We start from the raw sequence: 25275 nt of genomic DNA, 5'->3' as shown, positions 1-25275 counted from the left end.
GGCAGCTAGCATCCATTCACTTAAAAATTATACATATTGTATCGCTGTGTGCCACACATATATTTTTTTAAAGGTCACTTATTTAATCGTCACAACTATTCCAGGAGGAAGTACTGCTTCCCAGCTCCATTTTACATATGAGGACAGAGAGACCATGCCATTACTAAATTGCAGACTCAGAATTCAACCCCATGCTCTAATGACAATACTCTTGAAGCACTGTCCAAAAGAACTTCCCACGATAATGGAACTGATTTATTTCTGTTATCTACTGGGCACACATCCACTGAGCACTTGAAATGCAATGACTGTGACTGAAAAGTGGAATTGATAATTTTATCTGATTTTAATTTAATTTGATCAAATAGTCAGATACTCATATTAAATGGCATAACCTACACCACCATGTATTATTGACTAAAGAACCTAGTTGTATGAATGAGAAGGGAAGACCCTTATCCACCCTGTTCTTGTTCCACGGGGTCTATGTTGGTTCCAGTTCCTTCATCTTGGCTACTGCTTTATCTTAACCACTATTTTCTTTTTATAATGACCTTTTCTGATACATGAATTATTTCTCTAAGAGCAGTTTCCATCTCCTAAATATTCCATTAATAGTAGTTTATTGTCTGATATTTTACTGCTATTTCCAAAAAGGACTTATTGTGCCTCCTCTGTGCCAGACACTATTCTTCCACTACTGGAGACAGTTTTCAGCTCATTGCCCACACCATGATTCTTTGGATGCGGTAGAAATCCTATTTTTCTCTCTTTTGTAGAATTAAAAAATTTATCATCTGAATTGAAATTGGAGCCTGGGTGAACAGAATCAGACATGCTGACATTTTCTGTGCAACACCATCAAACTTGGCTTTCTCTTGTTCCAGCAAATTATGCCCTTACTTTTGCCTCTATTTCACAAAATTATGCTTCTTGATCATTCCTGATTAAAATGCCTCCTCTCCAAACTTCACTCTTTCATCACAACACTATTATTTGTTGTGTGACCTGTCCATATTCACAGAGATATATCAAGGATGACTGAAATAAATGAATGTTTGTATTTTTAAAAAATTATTACAGTAAAAGACAGATTGCCATTGGTTTCCCTCAGTGTACTTCCTCTCAGCTCAAACATATTTATCCCATCTTTCTTGCCACTTTCTGAGTCAGTTCTGGAGTCCTCTTTTGTGAATGTCTTTACAGGTGTAATAAAAAGTACAGTGAATGCTGCTGCTCAGTGCCACCCAATGGAAAGGAGGGTTTGTAAAAACATTACAATGTATCCTCACTTATTTTATTCACTGGATCTGGCACTGTGTGACTTCTGGCTCTTCGCCAAGGGCATAATGATCATTAAAGGTAAATGTTTAGAATTGATTCAGGACATTAACACAGCCATGACAGTGTAACTCGTGAAAGAAGACTTCCAGAACTGCATCAGAAAGTGACAAAAATGATAGGGTAAGTGTGGTCAAAATAAGGCATATTTTGAGAGGGATTATAGCAATGCATCTTTTACTGTAATAAGTGTTTTAAATTTAAATATTCAAAATATTCTTCAATCACAACTTATAAAAAAACTTAAAGAGCATGCTTTTTTTCTCCTGAGCTAACTCTGTGTTATAATCAGTAAAATGATTTCACATGGGTAATTCTAGATGCATCTTGCTCCCCATCACCATTTTGGCTGCATCATTTTATTTAGTTGTCTCTACTCTATCCAAATAAGCACTATCCTGCTTACAAGAATGCCAGAGAGCATGGCTTTGTTGCTTTTATCCAAGTCCCTCATTTAGTATCACTTGTAATCAGTATTTTTAAAATTCCACCACTCAGGGTTGGGGTTGTAGCTCATTGGTAGAGCCCTTGCCTAGCATGGCCAAGGTCCTGGGTTCAATCCCTAGCATTGCAAATAATTAAAAATATTTTAAAACTGCATTTCCAAAATCGCTACTGGGATAATTTTCTTAGAAGCCACATGATAGAAACACCATGGAAAAACTGGAAACTTCAAACAAACTTTTAAAATATAACATAATGATTAGTAATGTTTTAAAGTCAAATCAGTAGCATGTCCAGATTTTTCAGGGTGAATATCTGCACTAGTAGTGCAGATATAGCTCATGTGCAAATCTCCAGCTAAGTCATTTCCTTTCTTTGTTTCTAGACTGGATTTCCAAGCAGAATATTCATAGCTTTGTCTGTATATTGGCTGACTCAGCCTTGCCACAATTTTGTGAGGAAAGTAGATACGTGTGTTATGTGTTTACATTTTCCTCTTTTTTCTATTGATTAGGGTGGTGTTTTGAGATATTTTAATTTCTCTTGTTTTCTTTGGATTCTTTCTCTCTCTTAACCTTCATTCCTATTTATGTGTTCATAGGTTATCATTTGTATTTGTGCAACATGATGAATCAAAAGGATTAACACATCATTTTGTTACATGATGCTTTTCTCATTAATACAACAGAAGACACTTGCCATCATACTCACCAGAAACAAACAAAAAAATTAAATTGCTGTTTCTCTCAAAGGACCTAAAAAAAGCACATGCTCAGGGACTTTGCACTTTTCATCCTCACTTCTCTAACTGTGGTTAGCAGAAGACTTTCAGTCAAAAATTGCACTGACAGCTCATAAATATTGAGAGCTAAAAAGCCTCTATATTGGGTGGGTATTATGGTACAGATCAAGAAAGACTCTGTAAAGCCTTGTGTGCTCATGGTAGGGGCTTTGGGAAAGGAACTGCATTATGGGGGCACTATAACAGACTTGCTGAGAGAAGCTGGGGTCTGGTCTGAGGAGAGTCACTGAGGGTATGACCAGAACAGTGTGTCTCCATTTCCTGGCCCTGCTTCCAGGTCACCATGATGTGAGCAGCTTTACCTCTACTTTGCCCTTCTACCATCCCACCATGACTTAGAGCCTGCCAACGGACTATAACCTTGAACCAAAATAAACATCACCTCCTTTAAGATGGATATCTGTTGCATCTGAGCAATGATGAAAGTGACTCAGATAGTGGGTTCTAATGGGTGGGTAGGAGTATATTTTAAAACTGATTATAGGGGCTGGGGATTTAGCTCAGTGGTTTCACCGCCTGCTGCACAAGCTCAAGGACCCAAGTTCGATCCCTGGTACCAAATAAATAAATAAATAAATAAAACTGATTATAGAATTTGTCCACAAAGCCACTATAGATAAACTCTTCAAATATGAAATCAGAATTATAAAAAAAATAAGACACCAGTCAACAATGTCATTGCCACAATATTTCATTTGTCAGAGCAAGTTTCAATGCTAGCCTAGATGCAAGGGAAGGGAAATGAAGAAAATAGACTTAATGAGCAAAACTAGAGGTTTTACCTAACAGCTACATAGAAATAACACCAAAGATAGTAAAACCAGTAGAAGATCCTATAGTTACCTCAAAAGATCCTGGGCCTAACCTGAAGAAGTGCTAGCAGTGGAGAAAAGGAGACAAATTTAACAAATCTTAATGGGTTTAAGACAGTGTTTTATGATTGATTGGGTTGGGATGAGGAAGAATAAATCCCTAGTTTTCCCAAAAGCAAAACAGATACAACTAAATATTGTGTTTACTGAATTATCTTAACATCACATTGACCAATAGTCAATCCTTATGCCAGAACCAAAGCTTGTGTCAATAAAGTAGAGGAGAATGTGGATCAATTCAATTTAGCATATATTAATTCAACACTCTCAGTTCTAGTGCCAAGTAATGCCTTTGCCCTCACAGAATTAATACTTCTTCAGGCGAGAAAACAAAGTACACGTGAAACCAGACAATAATAGAAAACATGAATTCATCAAATGACAAAATGTATACTAAATATGGAAAATGATAGAGAGTACAGAAGTAAAGTCTAGAAAAGTCAAGGAAGTTGAGGGAGGAAGTAGGATCTAAGGAAGGTGAAATTGTTATAATCAAAAGTCTTATAAATATTAATGAATTATATTAGTTTATCTGAGTGTGACTTATATGACTGGTAGGCATAATTTTTAAATGTCTTGTTTTCAACATTCTACTGTAAGAAGAATGGAGAAGAGAGTTGTTCTAATCATGTTCTGTATGCTATGATTCAGACGAAGAATCCTGATTAAGCTGGTTTAGCCATTTTGCGGGGGCTCAGAGTCCTACTTTTTACAAGTCTGTTAGGACTTGCCCAGCAGTGAGCTAACAATCCACCACAAAGGTATGCTAGGACCAAGGCCAGACTAAACCATGACAAATACGAGGAAACCAGCAGGATTCTGAGAAGGAATGTAGCAGAGTTAAAGCAAGGCTGAGCTGTTTCTCTGGACACAAAATCCTAGTAGCAAACAGAACTAGGGAACATTCGTTCCCTTCCAGAAGGGACAATAAAGTTCAAAGGAATCTCAGTCTGTGGTGCATGACAAATAACACTGTTGAAAGGAATGAACAGATGGCCAGACCAGGGAGTGGGGAGGGAGGTACTAACCTGTTCTTCTGATGTTATAGTACATGAAAAAGGAACTAGAAAATGAGTGTTGGAAATTAGCAGAAAACACTTTCCCAACAACCTCTTTTTACAACTAGTACCCTGAAGAGAGATGGAGATGCAGTGGAGATCCAAGATGCTTATGATAGACATGGATCAGAAAGAAGGAAGGGCCACAGAAAGAATAGTTATGATCAAGAACTCAAAAAGAAAAACAACAAAAAGAAAAATAATAAATATTAGTATGATTATGGAAGAAAATGTATGTTTACATTGTTGGTGGGAGTGTAAACTAGTACAACCACTACAGAAATCAGTGTGGATAGTCTTCAAAACACTAAAAATAGAAATTCCATTTGACCCAGCTATTCCTCCTCTAGGTATCTTCTAAAAGAGTTAAAGACATCATATTCCAGAGATATATGCATACCCATGTTCATAGCAGCATAAAGAAAATATGGCATTTATACATGATGGAGCACTACTCGGCCATAGAAAGGATAAAGTTGAATGATTTGTAGGTAAATGGGTGTACTTTGAGTACATAATGCTAAGTGAAATAAATAAGACATAGAAGCTTAAATATCACAGTGCCCATTATATCTGGTGTTCTGAGACAATGAGGGGGAACACGGATAATTTCATCAGGATACTAGAGGAATATGACACTCCACTTCCACATATTAAATATTTTAGTAAGAAGTTGCAATGGAATGTATTGTTAAGAAAAGTTGTGTTTCATCTGCTATTGCTTTTTTTAATTAATTCCTATAGTGTTACAAAGATATTTTTTAAAACTGTTTCCACACTTTTGCCTCCAATACATATGCCAGCATTTATGTTCTTAAAAGTCTACGTCCTCCTCAACCACACTCCAAGGAAGAAGTGTGAGTCTTTTGCATTTCAAATCCATAAAGACAAAATAAGTCAGAAAGAGCAAAGGGAGGTGATGTTTTGAAGTGAAGAGAAGTAGTATCCCAAACCCTAGGATGGCTTTTTAGGGGTTAAAAAAATCTAGCTCTAAGAGATTCCTTAAGGAATGTGACTTCTGCCACTCCAACCATGCAGAGGGCAACAGAACCTCTGATGGAGGACATGGAAAGACCTGAGGCCTGACCCTTTAGAAGTTTTCTTTCCCAGAACTGAGCCACCCATTTTCCCATGGAGCAGACAATCATAAACTATGAGCACTCAGAAGGAAGAGTGATGGACTGGAGGCCATGGGACTGTTCACTTCACGTTCTGGATGGAAAGCTGGTAGGGTGCATACTCATCCGATCATAGCCATGTTTGAACACCCTACAAACCCTGACAAACAAGAACTGAGCCGTTTCTTTCACTTAGAAAAAGTGGGCTTTGTGTCCACAGAGAAGCAAAGAGACACAGATTGTAGATTACTGTCTCTCTCTCTCTCTCCTTCTGTCTTTTCTCCCTCCTTCTCTCCCTCCATCTGTCCTTTCTCCCTCTCTCCCTCCCCCACCCAGGCACCTGGAATCCCGTCAGGGATGAATCCAAAAAAAAGCCATAAACCATATTCACAGCAAACACTTTCTTTACAATTCACTTCTTCTTTGTTGTTGTTTGGGTTTTTTGGTTTTGGTTTTGGTTTTGGTTTTTTTAGTACTGGGAATAGAACTCGGTTCCTTGCACTTGTGCAGCAGGTGGCAAAACCACTGAGCTAAATCCCCAGCCCTACAATATCACTTCTTTCTAATCAGGCAAGTTTGTCTTCCTACATCACATCCTTGAGGATAAATTCTTTCCTATAAGACTATAAAATGATCTACTGCAAATAGACTTTGGTGTATCTGCTACATTAACCGAAGATGAAGATAGTTCTGAATTCCAGGTAGACATATATGGGACTTAAACTTTCAGGTTGGGACACAAAAGAAATATATGCTGGAAAATTGAGGTCTCCTGACATATTAGGAAATAGACCTTCATCAAGAGCTATATAATAACTCACCTTCAAATCTCGGTGGATAAGCACATTAAGAAGTCACTGCCTTCTGTGATAGATTGAATACACATGACCCCTACCCTCCGTTTCATATGTTGAAATTGTAACCTCATGGCAATAAGAAGCTAAGCCTTTGGGAGGTAATTACATGGGCAGCAGTCTAGCTGGCTGGGTAGCTGCTGCCCTCTTCACCCAGGCATCCCTGTTCTCCGGTCTCCTTCCACTCTTACTGTTCTACAAACCTGAAGATGTCAGCAGCCACTTATCACGCATTTGCTCAACACTATGGTCTGAATCTTTATGTACCCTGAACATCCACCTGTACAACTCTTCAGCCCTACACTGATGATATTAGTCAGTAAAGACTTCAAGCAGTAATTGGGTCACAGGGGCATAAATGGTGTTAGAGTCCTTAAAAAGAGACCAGATAGTAATCCTCACTCTTCTGTGAGCCCAGAGTGAAGAGACTGGCATCTATAAATAAGAAAGTGGGCCCTCAACAGACAGCAAATCTGCTGATGCCTTGATCTTGAACTTCCCAGCCTCCAAAATTGTGAGAAATGTCTGGACATTTTTTTTCTTAAATTCTTTTATTGGTACATTTTAAGTATACAACACATTTACATTTCTCATTGGGAACTTGTACCTTTACATGATGCATCTTGGTTCTTATTTTTTCCCGATTCTTAGCCCTCCCTTCACCCCCTCCACCCTTCCCTATTCACAAAGACTTTATTTCCAACATTTATAGCTAAGTGGATGTACATTGAGGCAATACTCTTAAGTGAAATAAATAGGACACACATGTGTAAATACTGAATAGTTTCTCTGGTGTGAGAAACTGAAAGTGTAAATAAGGACTAAATGTATAATAGGTAATGTGGAATAAGAAGAAAAAGGGCAAAGGGGAAGGAAGTGGGAGGGCTGGGGGAAAGAATAGAAGGGAATGGGATTAATATGAGAAAATGGAAAAAGAGGAACAAAATTTTTGTAAATAGGGAGGAATGGAGGGGTTGAAGGGAGGGCTGGGCAAGGGTGAAAAATAAGAACCAAGAGAGACTATGTAAAGGTGCAAATTTTCAATGATGAATGTCATTATATTGTATACCTGAAATGTACCAATGATTAGAATGAACAATTGATAATGCAAAATAGGAAGAAAAGGTCCAAAGGAGTAGGGGTAGTGGGAGGGACAGGGAAAAGGAAAGAAGGGAAAGGAAAAATGCTGAGAAATGGAAAAAATGGAAATAAAGTCTTTGTAAATAGGGAAGGGTGGAGGGCGTGAAGAGAAGGCTAGGAATGGGAAAAAAATAAGAACCAAGATGCATTATGTAAAGGTACAATTCCCAATGAGAAATGTAATTGTGTTGTATACCTACAATATACCAATAAAAGAATTTAATACAAAAAAAATAAAAAGACTTTATTTCCCTTTCTCTCTTGGTTCTAATTTTTCACCCTTCCCCAGCCCTCCCTTCAACCCCTCCATTCCTATTTACAAAGATTTTGTTCCTATTTTTCCATTTTCTCATATTAATCCCATTGCCTTCTTTCCTTGTCCCTACCCCTCCCACTTCCTTCCCCTTTGCCCTGAGAAATGTCTGTTGTTAATAAACCATTGGTTTATGGTGACTTACTATAGCAGCCTGACAAGACTCAGTCACTAGCTCACATCAAAATCAAACAAAGTTAACTTGGCCTCTGCTCCACCCAGTCATTAAAGGACATAGTCTCTGGCCATCTGGTGGCAGGACCATGTTCCAAGACTTCATCCTCCTCTATATCAAGCCAGGGATGGGAGGAGAGCATGAGGAATTGCACATGAAAAGATCCCATGCTCCATGACTTGTTACGTGTAGCTCTGACCTCCAATGTCTACTGATGTTAACTCCAGCACATGAAACCACCATCACCTGTTTCCCAATGCAAATGCATCTGGGGAAAGTATGCCCAGGAATCAGTAGAAATTCCTTCAGTTGACATCTATCCCATCTTAAGTCCCAGCTGCAGAAAACCATGGCTCTTTCTCCCTGCTTGTTTCTTCATTATTCTGGATTAGATGAGCTAAAAACAGAAAATCACAGAAGACAGCATTAAGTTCTCACTAACTCATAGACTCTTACCTCCTATTATGAAGGTTAAATCCTAGGAATACTTATATGTATTAATTACCCATTTTAACAATTACTTCATGTAGGGAACAGGGAAAGGGGATGTTACTAGAACCTCTGCAGTAAGTCCTAGTCTCCTGTGAGCCATGACAGCACAAGGCAAATTAACTTATTATACAGGAAAGGTAGAAAAAATGAGACTTTGAGAAGAAGCTGAGCTTTGGGCCTGATCAATACTACTCTGGGCGGCAAAGACAAAAGCCCCCTAGAAACAAACATAACAGATGACTCCAGACATAGAGTTCAGTACATGGGGAAAAACAAATATAACAGATGACTGGGGGGTTGCAGACTTCCTAGATCAATGAGGAACTATGTAGATGAAGATTTTGTTCCTCCCAAGATGTCTTCAGCTGATGCAATCTTGTCCTGGAGCATCACAGCATCACTGGACCATTGAGGTCTTAGCTGTGACCAGAGGAAAAACTGGAGTTATGTCTCAAAATGCCAAAATAGCTGTCCTGTAGACAGGAGAACTAGGCCTAATCAAATGATTTTTCCCAAAAATGATGTAAAATTGCTCCCAGCACTTCATAATGGATCAATAATTTCTTCTGGTGTTTATGTTGATTAAACAATGTAAAATACTGGAAATGTAATTATGGATGCCTCAGAAAGGTACAAATACTGCGTTGTTTCATATTTTCACTAATGTGATTCAGAGATTGGCATTTGAGCCCAAAGTTTTTTCAAGTTGAGGTCAGTATTCTGGAACCTGAAGACTTGGCCACAGAAGCCAAACCAAAGATCTGAAGGCAGCTTGCTGAGTTACAAGAATTGAACTAGAGGCAGGTTTTTGGACACCCAATCAAGGTCAAGTTGCACGGAACACGCCGAATCAGCCCGCTTCACACAAGCAGCCACCTGATTCCTCACTACAAAGATGCAGAGGACACTGGACCACCAAACCATGGTACTCAGTCCCGCCACTCCTGGCCCAGAGGTAGGGGCTTCTGAAAGGCCGTCCCACTGCTCCTGGTCCAGAGGAAGGGGTTTCCTGACAACCATCCCTCCCGGTGCTCCAAGCCCAGAGGAAAGGGCTTTGGGGCCACCATCCCTACTGCTGCTCCCGGCCCCTGTATGACCTCTCCCAGCTCAGAGAAGGTAATCCCTGCAGGTGCCATCAGCACCTCCCCCCCACAGTCGAAATGAGAAAACACTTACATAAGTCTCAAAACCCCACTCCCAGATCACCTACAGCAACCCCAAAGGGAAATGAGATGGAACACTCTGATACTCAACCACCTGGACCCACTGAACAGGCAACAAAAGGGGATCTGGAAAAAATGAAATCAGAAATAATTTCTCAGATAACAGGAGAAATGGTGCTCCTAGTGCAAGACATGATTAGTAAATCTAGAGAGGAGCTGAGGAACATGATGGAATCCCAACATAGGAAACAAATGGAATCCATAAAACAAATGCAAATAGATTTCCAGGAGATGAAAAACTCCATTGAAAGTCTACACAGCAGAATGAGCCAATGTGAGGACAGAATTTCAGATATAGAAGATAAGATTACAGTTAATGAACAAGAAAAAAAAAATTGCTTCAAAATTATAGGGCAACATGAGGAATCAATCCAGCAGCTGTTAGATGATGCAAAGAAGAATAACCTAAGACTAATTGGAGTCAATGAAGAAACAGGAGAGAGCGCAGAAAACATAAAAAAAAAACTCTTCACAGAAGTAATGGCAGAAAACTTCCCAAGCAGGGGAAAAGAGCTTGACATAGAGATCAGTGAGGCATATAGGACTCCAAATAGCCTTGATCAAAAAAATATACACATAGGCATATAATTTTTAAGGTTCCAGATACTCAACAGAAGACCAAAGTTCTACAAGCAGTTAGAGAAAAGAAACAAATCACATGCAAAGGAAAGCCCATCAGAATCACAGCAGACCTCTCAACACAAACCATCAGGGCAAGAAGAGCTTGGGGTGACATATTCCAAGCCCTAAAAGAAAACAGCCTCCAACCCAGATTGATGTACCCTGCAAAACTCTTTCAAAATGGATAGAGAAATAAGATACATTCATGACAAAGAGCAGCTTAGGAACTTCGTGAATACCAAACCAGCACTCCAAAGAATTTTACACAATATCCTAGGAACAGACATTGAGGATCACAACCCCAGGAAGCAAGGCAGAATGAACCCATCTGGCATGACAAGAAATTAAATGTAAAGGGGGAGAATACAACAAAAAGAAAAAGTCATGGCAATGACAAGTCAATACATTTCAGTTATAACCATCAATATTAATGATCGCAATTCATCAATCAAATGAAATAGACTGGTACAATGGGTTAAGAAGCAAAATCCAAAAATATGCTGCATATAAGAAACACACTTAATTCAAAAGGAAACTCATAGACTGAAAGTTAAAGGTTGGAAAACAATACTGCATGCAACAGGAACCTTAAAAAAAGCAGGAGTACCTATCCTCTTTGCAGATCAAGTAGATTTCAAACCAACACTGATTAAGAGAGATGAAGAAGGACACTACATCCTGGTAAAGGGAAGAATCCAAGAGGAAGAGATGACAATCCTAAATATCTATGCACCAAACACTAGTGCACCCAACTATATAAAACAAATACTACAGGACATGAAAAGTCATATATGAACTAATACAATTGTAGTGGGGGACCTCAACACCCCACTGTCACAAAGAGATAGATCAACTAGACTAAAAATAAGTAAGGAAATACTAGAACTCAATTGAACTCTTGAACAAATGAACTTAACAGATGTTTACAGAGTGTTTGACCCCACAAAATCAGAATACACGTTCTTCTCAGCTGCACATGGGTCATTCTCCAAAATAGACCACATACTCACACATAGAACATGGTTAGGTAAGTGCAAAGGAATTAAAGTTATTCCCTGTGTATTATCAGACCATAGAGCTAAGAAATTGGAGATCCATAGCAAAAGAAACTCAAAAAATTTCATAAACATGTGGAAATTGAACAACACACTTCTGAATAACCAATGGGTCACAGAATAAAGTAAAGAAATCAGACAGTTCATTCAATTAAATGACAATGACAATAGAACATATCAGAATCTATGGGACAGAATGAAAGCAGTCTTACGAGGGAAATTCATAGCAGTGAATATGCATATTAGGAAAAGAGAATGATTCAATTAAACAACCTGAGGCTGCACCTCAAGCTTCTAGAAAAAGAAGAACAGGACAACCCCAGAGCTCATACAACGGAGGAAATGATAAAGATCAAAGGAGAAATCAAGGCAATGGAGACTAAGAGAATGATACAAAAAATCAATGAAGCCAAGAGCTGGTTCTTCGAAAGAATCAACAAATTTGACAAACCCTTAGCCAACCTTGTCAGAAAAAGGAAAGAAAAGGCCCAAATCCATGCAATTAGGAATGAAAAGGGTGAAATTACAACAGACCCAGCAGAAATCCAGAGGAACATCAGTACCTACTTCCAAAACGTATATGCCAATAAGATGGACAACACAGAAGAAATGGACAGATTTCCAGATACATATGAATTACCAAAGTTGAATGAAGAAGACCTAAAAATTCTGAACAACCCAATATCAACCAATGAAATTGAAAATGTAATTAAAAACATACCAACTAAGAAAAGCCCAGGCCCTGATGGATTCACTGCTGAATTCTACAAGACATTTAGAGAGGAACTGCTGCCGCTACTGTTTAAACTCTTCAATGAAATTGAAAGGGAAGCAATACTCCCAAATTCATTCCGGGAAGCAAGCATCACCTTCATCCCCAAAGCAGAGAAAGACCCAACCGAAAAGGAGAACTATAGGCCAATCTCACTAATGAACATAGATGCAAAAATCCTTAATAAGATACTGGCAAACAGAATGCAGAAGATCATCAAGAAGATCATACACTCTGATCAAATGGGATTCATCCCAGGGATACAGGGATGGTTCAATATATGCAAATCAACCAGTGTAATACACTATATCAATACAGTCAAGGACAATAACCATATGATTATCTCCATAGAGGCAGAGAAAGCATTTGACAAAATCTAACATGCATTTATGATAAAAACCCTACAAAAAATTAGAATAGATGGTCTCCACCTCAAACTGATGAAAGCCATCTATGAAAAACCAACAGCCAATATCATACTAAATGGTCAAAACTGAAATCCTTCACACTAAAATCAGGAACAAGACAAGGATGTCCACTATAACCACTCTTGTTCGATATAGTTCTGGAAACATTAGCCACGGCAATTAGACAAGAGAAAGAAATAAAAGGAATAAAGATAGGAAATGAAGAAGTCGAATTGTCATTATTTGCAGATGACATGATACTCTATATAGAAGACCCCAAGAACTCCACCAAAGTCTTCTAGACTTAATAACCAAATTCAGTCAAGTAGCTGGTTACAAGGTCAACACACAAAAATCAATAGATTTCCTCTACACGAATAACAGACTCACTGAGAGAGAAATAAGTCAAATGATTCTTTTCACAATAGCATCCAAAAAACTGAAATATGTAGGAATCAGCCTAGTGAAAGAAATCAAAGACCTCGTCTCTGAAAACTATGGCACTCTGAAAAGAGAGATTGAAAACGATATCAGAAAATGGACAGACCTCCCCTGCTCCTGGGTAGGAAGAATTAATATAGTGCAGATGGCCATACTTCCAAAACTGCTATATAGATTCAATGCAATTTCAATTGAGATCCCAGGAGCATACTTCATGGACCTTGAGAAAACAACTCAAAATTTCAATTGGAACAAAAAGAGACCCAGAATAGCAAAAGCAATTCTAGGTAACAGAGACATGGCAGGGGGAATCACAATCCCCAACCTGCAACTCTACTACAAAGCTACTGTGATAAAAACAGCATGATACTGGCAAAGAAACAGACCTGAGGACCAGTGGAACAGATTAGAAGATCCAGAAATAACGCCAGACACACTCAGCCATCTCATCTTTGATAAAGGAGCCAAACACCCTCACTGGGGGAAAGATAGCCTCTTTAATAAATGGTGCTGGAAACATTGGGCTTCAACTTGCCAAAGATTAAAACTAGACCTAAAACTCTCCCCATGCACTAAACTAAAATCAAAATGGATTAAAGATCTCAATATTAAAATAGAAACTCTGAACCAGTTGGAACAGAGGTTAGGTAGAACTCTTGAAGACACTGATGTAGGAAAAGATTTTATGAACAAAACCTCAGTTGCCCGTGAGCTAGCACAAACAATCAACTAGTGGGATCTCTTCTCTATTAAAAAGCTTCTGCACAGCAAGAGAAACCACCAGCACTGTGAAGAGACAACCCACAATGTGGGAAAAAATCTTCACCTTCTTTTCCTCAGACAAATGTCTACTATCTTGAATCTATAAAGAACTTAAAAAGATCAGACCTCCCAAATTTAAAGACCCAATCTGAAAATGGGCATCTGAAATGGACAGACATTTCTCACACAAAGAAGTAGAAATAGCAAATAAATATATGAAAAAATGTTCAACATCACTGGTCATTCAAGAGACCCAAATGAAAACAACACTGAGATTCCACTTCACTCCAGAAAGAATGGCTGTTATCATGAAATCAACCAATAACAAATGCTGGCAGGGCTGTGGGGAAAGAGGAACCCTGCTCCACTGCTGGTGGGAGTGTAGACTGATGCAACCACTGTGGAAATCAGTATGGAGATACCTCAAAGAACTAGGACTGGAAGTCCCATTTGACCCCGCTATTCCACTGCTGGGGATCTTCCCCAAAGAATTAAAGAATCATACCACAGTGATATATGTGCACCCATGTTCATATTAGCACAGTTTGTGATAGCTAAAACTTGGAAACAGCCCAAATGTCCATTACCTGGAGACTGGATAAAGAAAATGTGGGGTTTTTTATAAAATGGAGTACTACTCAGCCATAAAAAGTGAGAAATTAGAGACATTTATAGCTAAGTGGATGCACATTGAGGCGATACTCTTAAGTGAAAGAAATAGGACACATATGTATAAATATTGAATAATTTCTCTGGTGTGAGAAACTGAAAGTGTAAATAAGGACTAAAAGTTATAATAGGCAATGTGAAATAGGAAGAAAAGGGGCAAAGGGGAAGGAAGTGGGAGGGCTAGAGGAAAGGATAGAAGGGAATGGGATTAATATGAGAAAATGGAAAAATAGGAACAAAATCTTTGTAAATAGGGAGGAATGGAGGGGTTGAAGGGAGGGTTGGGCAAGGGTGAGAAATAAGAACCAAGAGAAACTATGTAAAGGTGCAAATTTCCAATGATGAATGTCATTATATTGTATACCTAAAATGTACCAATGATTAGAATGAATAATCGATAATGTAAAATAGGAAGAAAAGGTCCAAAGGGGTAGGGGTAGTGGGAGGGGCAGAGGAAAGGAAAGAAGACAAAAGAAAAATGATGAGAAATGGAAAAAATGGAAATAAATCTTTGTAAATAGGGAAGGGTAGAGGGGGTGAAGGGAGGGCTAAGAATGGAGAAAAAATAAGAACCAAGATGCATTATGTAAAGGTACAATTCCCAATGAGAAATGTAATTGTGTTGTATACCTAAAATGTACCAAGAAAAGAATTTAACAAAAAAAAAAGAGTTTAACTAAATGTGCGTAGTCCTGAGGTGGGACCATCCAAAGATGTCAAATGGAACCATCCAAAGACGTCATTGACTCTCCTCTTCTACCCAATCCTCCATCTCTGCCTTCTCCTCCTCTGTCTTTCTTACTCTTCTACTATTACCACTCCCACCTCCTCCTTCTCTTAAAGCCTGAGAAATTGATCTATGAGGCCAAGCAGATAATCTACCTGTTTTTCCTTTGAGAATACCAGAAACACAGGGCACACTTGGCCCCAGTCCCTTTTACAGCATTCCACACTGTGCTGTCATTTCACTCAGTACAAACACCCCAATTAGGAAATTAGTTTATGGTGGGCATCAGATAAGACTTGTTACAGCTTTGATCTAAATTATCCCAGCAAAATCTCATATTTCAGAGAATGGACTTTTAGAAGGTGATGGAATCATGAGGCCTTTAACTTCAACAGTGAATTAATTCATAAGGTGATCATGATCCAATGAAATTATTGAGGTGATGGAAACAGAACATGGGACCTGGTTGAAGGGAATGTGTTATCAAGTTGTGACTTAAGCTAGTCTTCCCTGTCCCTCTTGCTCTCTTTCTACTTCCTGGCTGCCATTAGGTGAGTAACTTTCTCCTACCACCCCCTTCTGCCATGGTGTTTCTACTTCACTACAGGCCTAAGAGAAATGGATACAGCTGATCATGAAGTGAAATCTCTAAAATCATTAACAAAATAAACCTTTCCTCTTTTGACTCTCCCAGGTACTTTGTTACAGTGATGCAGAGCTGCTTAACATATATATGATCTCTCATAATATTCCATTAATTCAGTCTCTCTCAATCAGTCTCCCATTTTTAGTGAATAACTCCTACTCTAAGCATTGTGGAATTATTTAGGTTATCACACAATTTTTGCCTAAGATCCTGTTCAATTAGTGCCTGCTTAAAACAAGGTAAGAAAGCCTCTGAAGTTTCAGAGATCGTTTAAAATATTGAAGGACTTACAGAAACTGACACAAATTTTAAAGGAAATAATCAAAACGGTTCTTTCACAGTGTGGCCTCCTCAATTTCCACATAAAATTACCTGCTTTACTTTTTTTAAAAAAGCAGATTCCTGGGATGCTATGGTCTGACTGTTTCCTCCAAAATGTATATGTTGAAATCTAATCAATGATGTTGGGCTATTAGCAGATAAGGTCCTTGGAAGGTCTTAGATCATGAACGCTGATCCTCATGAATGGGATTTGTGCCCTTGTCAAAAAGGCCAGAGGCAAAAAGAAAAAAGGCCAGAGGGAGCTTGTTTGTCCCTTCTGCCATGTGAGAACACAGCAAGAAGACACTATCGATGCACTGGGAAGAGGGCCTTCAGGACACTAAATGTGCCTGTGTCTTGATTGTAGACTATCCAGGCTCTGAAACTGGGAGAAATAAATGAGGTTGTTTATAAGCCCCCAAACCTAAGATAGAGGATTCAGGAGAAGAGGCTAGGAAAAATAAGTAGAAGAGAACCTTACAGAATGATTTCATTTAAGTGTTGAGGAAACAAAAAAGAACCAGCAAAGGGTACAAAAGATGGGTGCACAGCAGTAGGAAGAAAATCAGAAAAGAATATTATGTCAGACATGATCCATATTGTGTCAGAAGTGAGAGCAGAAATAAGGAGACAACAGTGGCAATACTGTGAAGAAGAGACAAGACTGTACTTGGAGTTCTATGATTATTATTTCTGTGGATTGAATAAATTCTACTCAGAACAGTTAGAGATACATTGTCTTTCTGAAAATAAGTATAAATTGAGCTGACCAATAAAATCTGCTCCAATAAAACCTTTGCCAGCTGTCAAATACTGTACCTTTGAAAGTTAATAGGGACCTGCTTCATAGTTAGAGGCATTCCTTCTCTCCCTAGACGTCATGTAAATTATATATTAAAAAGAATGTAACAACTTAATAAATTATTGCACTTCTGAACTTAACCCTAATAGGAATCTACTAGAAGAGTGATTTGAAAGAAAAACTGTAAAAAGTATTTTATGTTGAATTAAGGCTTTCAGTGAAATAAACAAGATTCATTAAAAATATGGGACTACAGACAAGACAGAAAGTGTCACGCTTGTCTTAAAAATACAGTTGACACGACCCAATTAAAAAATGGGCATCTGAAATTAACAGACATTTCTCAGACAAAGAAGTAAAAGCAGCAAACAAATATATGAAAAAATGTTCGGCTTCCTGGCCACCATCCATTCTGCTGCTCCCAGCCCAGAGGAAGGGGTTTCACAGCCACTGTAACACTGCTCCTGGTCCAGAGGAAGGGGTCTTCTGAGCCCACTGTCACACCTGTCCCAGTTCAGAGGAGGTGAGGCATGCAGGCGCCAACAGCACCACAACCCCACCCCTGAGTCGAAATGAGAAGACACTTAAATAAGTCTCAAAACCAGGCTTGCAGATCACCTACAGCAACCCCAAAGGGAAATGAGATGGAACACCCTGATATTCAACCACCTGGACCCACTGAACAGGCAACAAAAGGGGATCTGGAAAAAATGAAATCAGAAATAATTTCTCAGATAACAGGAGAAATTGTGCTCCTCGTGCAAGACATGATTAATAAATCTAGAGAGGAGATGAGGAACATGATGGAATTCCAACGTATGAAACAAATGGAATCCATAAAACAGATGCAAATAGATTTCCAGGAGATGAAAAACTCCCTTGAAAGTCTACACAGCAGAATGAGCCAATGTGAGGACAGAATTTCAGATATAGAAGATAAGATTGCAATTAATGACCAGGAAAAGAAAAATTGCTTCAAAATTGTAAGGGACCATGAGAAATCAATCCAGCAGCTGCTAGATGATGCAAAGAAGAATAACATAAGACTGATTGGAGTCAAAGAAGAAACAGAAGAGATTGCAGACAACATAAAAAAACTCCTCATAGAAGTAATGGCAGAAAACTTCTGAAGCAGGGGAAAAGAACTTGACATAGAGATCAGTGAGGCATATAGGACTCCAAATAGCCTTGATCAAAAAAAATCTACATATAGGCATATAATTGTTAAGATTCCAGAAACTCAACAGAAGAACAAAGTTCTACAAGCAATTAGATAAAAGAAACAAATCACATACAAAGGAAAGCCCATCAGTATCACAGCAGACCTCTCAATACAAACCATCAAGGCAAGAAGAGCTTGGACTGACATATTCCAAGCCCTAAAAGAAAACAGCCTCCAACACAGACTGATGTACCCTGCAAAACTATCTTTCAAAAATGGTGGAAAAATAAGATACATTCACAACCAAGAGCACCTTAGGAACTTCACGAATACCAAACCAGCACTCCAAAAAATTTTACACAATGTCCTAGGAACAGACACTGAGGATCACAACCCCAGGAAGCAAAGCAGAATGAACCCATCTGGCATGACAAGAAATTAAATGTAAAGGGGGAGAACCCAACAAAAAGAAAAACTCATGACAATGATAAAAGTCAATACGTTTCAGTTATAACCATAAATGTTGATGATCTCAATTAACCGATCAAAAGAAATAGACTGCCAGAATCCAACAATATGCTGCATACAAGAAACACACTTAATTCAAAAAGAAATTCATAGACTGAAAGTTAAAGGGTGGAAAAGAATACTGCATGTGACAGGAACCTGAAGAAAAGCAGGAGTACCTATCCTCTTGGCAGATCAAGTAGATTTCAAATCAACATGGATTAAGAGAGATGAAGAAGGACACTACATCCTGGTAAAGTGAACAATCCAACAGGAAGAGATGACAATCATAAATATCTATGCACCAAACACTAGTGCATCCAACTATATAAAACAAATCCTAACAGACATGAAAAGAAATATATGCACGAATACAATTATAGTGGGGGACCTCAACACCCCACTGTCACAAAGAGATAGATCAACTAGACTAAAAATAAGTAATGAAATACTAGAACTCAATCAAACTCTTGAACAAATGAACTTAACAGATGTTTACAGAGTGATCAACGCCATAAAATCAGAATAAACATTCTTCTCAGCTACACATGGGTCATTCTCAAAAATAGACCACATACTCATGCATAGAACATGTTTAAGTAAGTGCAAAGAAAATGTTTAAGTAAGTTATCCTCTATATATTATCAAACCATAGTGTGATGAAATTGGAGATCCATAGCAAAAGAAATAGGAAAAATTTCATAAACATGTGGAAATTGAACAACACACTTCTGAATAACCAATTTCCATAGAGGAAATTAAAGAAATGAGACAGTTCCTATAATTAAATGACAATGACAATACAACATATTGAAACCTATGGGACACAATGAAAGCCATCTTACAAGGGAAATTCATAGCAGTGAATACGCATATCAGGAAAACAGAACAAGTCCAATTAAACAACCTGATGCTGAACCTCAAGCTTCTAGAAAAAGAAGAGCAGGACAACCCCAGAGCCCATATAAGAGAGGAAATTATAAAGATCAGAGGAGAAAATCAAGGAAATGGAGACTAAGATAATGATGCAAAAATATCAATGAAGCCAAGAGCTGGTTCTTCGAAAGAATCAACAAAATTGACAAACCCTTAGCCAACCTTGCCAGAAAAAGGAAAGAAAAGGCCCAAATCCATGCAATTAGGAATGAAAAGAGTGAAATTACAACAGACTCAGCAGAAATCCAGAGGATCATCAATACCTACTTCCAGAACCTATATGCCAATAAGATGGACAACACAGAAGAAATGGACATATTCCTAGATACATATGAATTACCAAAGTTGAATGAAGAAGACCTAAAAATTCTAAACAACCCAATATTAACCAATGAAATTGAAAATGTAATTAAAAATTTATCAACTAAGAAAAGCCCAGGCCCTGATGGCTTCACTGCTGAATTCTACAAGACATTTAGAGAGGAACTGCTGAAACTACTGTTTAAATTCTTCAATGAAATGAAAGGGAAGCAATTCATCCAAATTCATTCCTGGAAGCAAGCATCATCTTGATCTCCAAAGCAGAGAAAGACCCAAGTGAAAAAGGAGAACTATAAGCCAATCTCACTAATGAACATAGATGCAAAAATCCTTAATAAGATACTGGCAAATCGAATTCAGAAGATCACGTGGGATTCATCCCACGGATGCAAGGATGGTTGAACATACACATATCAATCAATGTAATACACTATATCAATAGAGTCAAGGACAAAAAACATATGATTATCTCTATAGAGGCAGAGAAAGCATTTGACAAATTCCAACATGCATTTATGATAAAAACCCTACAAAAAATTGGAATAGATGGTCTCTACCTCAAACTGATAGAAGCCATCTATGAAAAACCAACAGCCAATATCATACTAAATAGTCAAAAACTGAAATTCTTCCCACTCAAATCAGGAACAAGACAAGGATGTCCACTATCACCACTCTTGTTCAATATTGTTTTGGAAACATTAGCCACGGCAATTAGACAAGAGAAAGAAATAAAAGGAATAAAGATAGGAAATGAAGAAGTCAAATTGTCATTATTTGCAGATGACATGATACTCTATATAGAAGACCCCAAGAACTCCACCAAAAGTCTTCTACACTTAATAACCAAATTCAGCCAAGTAGCTGGTTACAAGGCCAACACTCAAAAATCAATAGCTTTCCTCTACACCAATGACAGACTCACTGAGAGAGAAATAGGGCAAATAATTCCTTTCACAATAGCATCCAAAAAACTGAAATACCTAGGAATCATCCTAATGAAAGAAATCAAAGACCTCTTCTCTGAAAACTATGGCACTCTGAAGAGAGATTGAAGATGATATCAGAAAATTGACAGACATCCCCTGTTCCTGGGTAGGAAGGATTAATATAGTGAAAATGGCCATACTTCTAAAACTGCTATATAGATTCAATGCAATTCCAATTGAGATCCCAGCACCATACTTCATAGACCTCAAGAAAAAAATCCAAAAATTCATTTGGAACAAAAAGATACCCATAATAGCAAAGCAATTCTAGGTAACAGAGACATGGCAGGGGGTATCACAATCCACATCCTGCAACTATACTACAAAGATATTGTGATAAAAACAGCATGGTACTGTCAAAGAAACAGATCTGAGGGCCAGTGGAACAGATTAGAAGATGCAGAAATAACTCCAGATACACTCAGCCATCTCATCTTTGATAAAGAAGCCAAACACCCCCACTGGAGGAAAGATAGCCTCTTTAATAAATGGTGCTGGAAAAATTGGCTTTCAACTTGCCAAAGATTAAGACTAGACCTATATCTCTCACCATGCACTTAACTAAAATCAAAATGGATTAAAGATCTAAATATTAAAATAGAAATGCTGAACCGGCTGGAACAGAGGTTAGGTAGAACTCTTGAAGACATTGGTGTAGGAAAACATTTTATGTATAAAACCTCAAGTGCCCATGAACTAGCACAAACAATCAAAAAGTGGGGTCTCTTCTTATTAAAAAGCTTCTGCACAGCAAGAGAAACCACCAGCAGTGTGAAGAGACAACCCACAATGTGGGAAAAAATCTTCACCTTCTTTTCCTCAGACAAAGGTCTACTCTCTAGAATCTATAAAGAACTTAAAAAGATCAGACCTCCCAAATTAAAAGACCCAATCCAAAAATGGGCATCTGAAATGAGCAGATATTTCTCAGACAAAGAAGTAGAAATAGCAAATAAATACATGAAAAAATGTTCAGCATCACTGGTCATTCAAGAGACACAGATGAAAACAACACAGATCCCACCTCACCCCAGAAAGAATGGCTACTATCAAGAAACCCACCAATAACAAATGCTGGCTGGGGTATGGGGAGAAAGGAACCCTTCTCCATTGCTGGTGGGAGTGCAGACTAGTGCAACCACTGTGTAAATCAGTATGGAGATACCTCAAAGAACTAGGACTAGAGGTCCCATTTGACCCAACTATTCCCCTGCTGGGTATCTTCCCAAAAGAATTAAAAGAATCATACCCCAGTGATATATATGTACCCATGTTCATAGCAGCATAGTTTGTAATAGTTAAAGCTTGGAAGCAGCCCAGGTGCCCATCAACTGGAAACTGGATAAAGAAAATGTGTTTTTTAAATAAAATCGAGTACTACTCAGCCATAAAAAAATTAAAAACTAGAGTCATTTATAGCTAAATGGGAGCATATCGATGCCATACTCCTAAGTGAAATAAATAGGACACACATGTGTAAATACCGAACAGTTTCTCTAGTGTGAGAAACTGATAGTGTAAACAAGGGTTAAAATGATTAAAATTAATAATTGATAATTTGAAATAGGAAAAAAGGTCCAAAGACAAAGGGGTGAAGGGAGGGGAAGGGGAAAGGAAAAACTATGAGAAAAGAAATAAAAAATGGAAATGAAGTATATGTAAATAGGGAAGTGTGGAGGGGAAGAAGGGTGCACAGGTAATGAGGAAAAAATAAGAACCAAGATGCATCATGTACAGGTACAAGCACCCAATGATAAATGTAAATGAATTGTATACCTAAAATGTACCAATGAAAGAACTAAAAAAACAAATACAGTTGACATAAATTACTGTTAGATTTTAATCATTGTCACTTGAATAGGTGATTAATTGTTCATGGTGTTTTAATTGCAAGTTGCAATCTGAGCCAAATCAAAATTAATACTATCACAACCATACATTTTAATGGTGTCAACACTGTATAATTAACAAATTTATATATTACGTTGTATAGAACATTGTCATTATCATCAGACCATGCTCTTTCAAAACATCATTTTCCTTGGAATCTCTCTCATGTCAATCTCTCTATGGAATCTTTCTTAGGATCACTTCAGAGGATCTCTGTTAATGTCATTATATGGAAGCATAATGATGTGGCCATGTGACTAAAATGTCATTATCTTATGAAAAAGAAGACAATCTAGTAGAAATTTAACAAAAAATTATTAGAGTGATGGGAAGGAAAAACATACCAAAATGTGTTAATCAAGTAAGATAATTTATTCAAATTCCAACAGTCCACAGCATACCACATTATACCTGACTCATAAAGTTTCCATTAGCATGGGATAGATAGTTAAATGATGATATTCCTATGACAAGATATTTTAATTTAATTTGAATAGCTGTATTTTTAAGGTTCCTTTGCTACAATTTTCTTATGAAAGCAAATCTTGTCATTATTTCAAAAATTATTCACTCCATATTTTTGGTTCCCTAAAATCTTAAAATGCAAATAATGTTTGCTAATTATATTATCACATAAAAGTGAATATTACATAATTCTCATACATACTGTTTATTACCTGCCCAACAATACTCCTTCCTTCCTCCTTTCCTTTTTTAAGCTAGGTTTTATCCAGGGATTCACCCTATCCTTTTCACTGGAGAAATTCTAGTTAAGTCTAACTCAATGTTCGGCATATCATTGCCCAGAAAATTGATATTGGTCCCAAAATGAGCCTATGACCAAAATTTTCCCAACAGATTGGCAAAAAGGGATGATATTCTGTCTGTCTCTCTGCCTATATGTCTCTGTCTGTCTCCCTCACTATCTCTTCTCTCTTCTTCTCTCCCTCTCTTTCTCCTTTTCTCTCCCTCTTTCTCCCTCCAATCACAAACAAGGAAGTATGTATGAAGTCTCTGTGGTCATGGAAAGCCATCTTGCCCCAGTGAGGAGATCTGGTCTTAGAACGAAAAATGTCAGAACAGATATACAGGAAGCGCTGAATTCCTGATGATGTCACTGAGTTGCTGTTTCTTCTACCTGGCACATACTTTATCTGTTAGGCTAACAGAGATGGAAGAAAATAAATGTCTTTATTGTCTAAGTCCATTTGAGTTGGAATTTTCTACAATTTACAGCCAAAATCATCTCAAGTGATAGGGTAATCACCTAAACTGTTGTTGACTAACAGTGTTTGAAGGTCAATAAAAATGACAGAACAATTATCAACTGAATAGAAAGTAAAGCAACTATGAAGAAGATGATCAGTTGAAATCCTGAGAAAAGATATGAACTAATATTAAAGAACACTATCCTCATCTGTCTTCTTGTATAACAAACAGAACATCTTTATTATTAGAAATCATTGAGTAAGCAATGTATCATACCCTTCTAAGACACTAATTTAGCCATTTTTAAAAAGGAAAATTTTTGTGTAAGTAGGTATATTTTGACTGGACACCTCCTGAAAAGTAGTTATGTTCATTATTAGTGTTCATGGTTATCTCCAGAAACTTTTTTTTTGCTCAGTTGCTCATTTTGGAAGGAAAAGAGAATGAAGTTTAGTTTCAGACAAATAAGAATCTTTTGGTGGTGAAACATGCACAAAAGTGAGGGATGCATAGGCTCTTTTTTCACCAGGAAAGCATAAGAATTGTTTCTGAACAGGCACTCTGTCAAGTATAATTCGCCAAGACCAAGTTTCTGCTAGTTAGAAGAAATATAACATCCATATTTTAACATAATTCTCTTAACCACCCCCCATTTTCTTAGAATCCCAGTACTGTCAAAACAGAAATCTGTCTATGGGTTCAGATTTATTGAAACAAGTAAATGAAATCTGTTTGCAATTAATATTTTTAGCCTAAAGTGCTCAATTTTAGAAAAGTAGTTATGCATATTAGGTTGATACATTAGGTTAGTTGTTCTTTACAACAGGGTTATTGTAGGTTTTTGAGAACACAGGTTTGGCAGCCTAGAATTCCTTATGCCACAGATGTAAAATGTTGAGTATTAAAAGTAATACTCACCTGCTTACTTGAATGCCTATGTATGCAAGAGGTATGTGCTTGCTGAAAACATTGTCTTCTTTCATCACTCATTTCGTGGTGCATAACTGTCCATTTTAAAGTTTAGAAAACTCACCTAGAAGCTAATTCACTTTGAAATCAAATATTTTCCAAAAAATTTCAGGCCAGTAAATGGGTACAGTAGAAAAATTACAAATATTCTCAAGGCATATTTTGTGTCTAAGGCCTATTAGATAAATATCTTTATTTTTCTCTTGAAATATTGTAACAAAATATTCTATTGGCAAA

General features: G+C 37.6%; 1 long non-coding RNA gene across 3 annotated transcripts in view; it reads right to left on the bottom strand.

Moving 5' to 3' along the window:
* The window catches only part of LOC110348612 (uncharacterized), a 337086-nt gene that overhangs the window by 15289 nt on the left and 296522 nt on the right, over positions 1-25275 (bottom strand). The window contains exon 3 of one of the 3 annotated variants that reach the window (XR_015452144.1): positions 8364-8514. The exons of the other annotated variants lie outside the window; for them this stretch is intronic. This is a non-coding gene — a long non-coding RNA (uncharacterized LOC110348612). The remainder of the gene's footprint in view (positions 1-8363; positions 8515-25275) is intronic. 3 annotated transcript variants of the gene reach the window in all.

The sequence above is a fragment of the Heterocephalus glaber genome, unplaced genomic scaffold (assembly GCF_053883595.1).
Source record: "Heterocephalus glaber isolate CG9 unplaced genomic scaffold, H.glaber_assembly_v1.0 deba00000122, whole genome shotgun sequence".
NCBI lineage: Eukaryota > Metazoa > Chordata > Mammalia > Rodentia > Bathyergidae > Heterocephalus > Heterocephalus glaber.
This window is presented reverse-complemented; position numbering and strand designations above follow the sequence as displayed.